This window comes from Lutra lutra, chromosome 2, assembly GCF_902655055.1.
Source record: "Lutra lutra chromosome 2, mLutLut1.2, whole genome shotgun sequence".
NCBI lineage: Eukaryota > Metazoa > Chordata > Mammalia > Carnivora > Mustelidae > Lutra > Lutra lutra.
In genome coordinates, this window is record NC_062279.1 from 44,639,632 (window position 1) to 44,641,782 (window position 2,151).

Consider the following 2,151-nt stretch of genomic DNA (forward strand, 5'->3'; position numbering starts at 1 on the left):
TCTCTATCCCTGTGCCCATATCATACTGTCCTACTTCTTTCTAAGTTTTATTTATTTAAGTAACCTCTACACCCATTGTGGCTCAAACTCACAACCCTGAGACCAAGAGTCACTCACTATTCTGACTAAGCTGGCCAAGCACCCCCCATATTGTCCTAAATGATGGAGCTAAGTTCTGGTCTCTGGTAAGGCCAGTGCTCCCGAACTACTTCTTGGAAGTGGTCTCCATTATTCTTGGCCCTTTTTCCTTCCATATGAATTTTAGGATCAGCTTTGTCAAATTTATCAGATTGGATTTGGGTTGCTAATATTTTGTTTTGGATTTTTGTAACTGTTCATAAGTGAAAACTGGCCTGTAATTTTCCTTTGTCATACTGTGCTTTCCCTTTGTCTGGTTTTGGTGTCAAGCTTCTAGTAGCCTCAGCCTCAAGTGAGGAGCTTTCCTACTTTTCTTTTCTTTCCTCCCCTCCCTTTCTTCTTTCCTTTTCTGGAACAATTTAAATAAAGATTGGTATTAGTACTTAAATGATTGGTACTATTCACCATAAAACCATCTAGCATGGTTTTTAGAGGTAGGACAGTAGATCTACTCAGGTTTTCTTTTCTTGAGTCATTTGTAGTGAGTGGTATTTTTCTAACTTTTCATTTTATCAGAATTTTCTAATTAATTGACAATGTTGGTAGAACTTTTTTTTTTTTCATCCCTGTGCTATCCTTCCAGAATGAATTTTCTTCTCTACTATGTGCATCCTTCAGTAATTGTTTCAACGATTTGAACAAGAAACTCAGTCCACTTTTGTCTGGAAATGTTTTTATTTAGTCCTCACTTGTGAAAGATCATGTAGCTGGATATAGAAATAAAAAAGAGAGAAATACTGTCATTCTTACCCATCGAAAAGATTATTTGTCTTCTGTCTTTTCTGTCAGGAATTCTGCCGTCAGTCTTATTTCTTTAATAAAACTACTCCATGTTTTGGCTGGGACAATACAGACTAGAACAGTCTCAATTTTTTACTCCTTTTGTCCTGGGATCCCGTGTCATTTAACATTTGCCTGGGACAAAAGTGTCCCAGCTTAAAGAATAAATTATGTGGTGACTCTAAGATTTCCTCTTTGTTTTACATGTTTTACTACAAAATTGGTGGCTTGATTTTTTTTTAATTGATTCTGTTTGATATATGTTGCATTTTCTGAAATTGGGGATTTATAGTTTTTATCAGTTCTGGAAAATTTTCTGAATATTACCTTTTGCCTTCTCTGTCTTCCCTTCTGGAGGCCTTTTTAGACATGTTAGGATCGTCTCTGTCTCCTGTATGTCTTAACTACTCTCCTATTTCATGTCTTTAGTTCTCTTTATTATGTAGAGTTTCTGCAGATTTCTCTTTTAGTTCACTAACTCATTCTTCAGCTGTGATTACTCAGGTGTTTAACCCATTTGCTGAAGCTTTTGATTTAATTGACTTATATTTTCTATTTTCACAATTTCATCTTGATTCAGATCTCCCTGTTCCTTTTTTCATAGTGTCTTGTTCTTTTAAAGTTTTGATTACTTCAACATCTGTACTCATCTCTGTCATATTATCTCATGTGAATTTCTTAGAGGTTTAATTCTGCTGTTGGTCTGCTGATTCTTGCCTTCTTCATGTGTTTTCAGTTTTACATGATGAGCTAAACTGGAGTAGAGATTTGTGTGTGGGAACCTCTGTGGTCGGGGTTGGAGGTATCCTCTTCCAGAGAGGTTTTGCGTTCAACTCTACCTAGCCCGAAAGCATCATTGGCTCAAAGGCAATTAGGTGTTAGTATCAGGACCTGCAGTTTCCTAAACTGGAGTGTCACACCAGTCCTTGGTTACACATTCTTGTTTTTTGGGGTTTTTTTTTTTGTTTTTTTTTGTTTCCTTTACTGAGTTCAGATTGAAGTAGACAAGCTTTCTTATTATCTCCCAGTTTGGTGAGCAGATTTTACTTACATTTTAGTATTATTATTTTTAGTCCACCCTCTTTTTGAGCTACTTTATTCTCCCGTATGAATCCAGAATCCCTGGGGACTTGGTTCCCGTTCCTCAGCCAGTGCAGGCCCAGAGCGTCTCCAGTCCTTGCACTGATATCAAAACTTAAGCCTCTACATTTCCAAGACCAAAAGCCAACATGC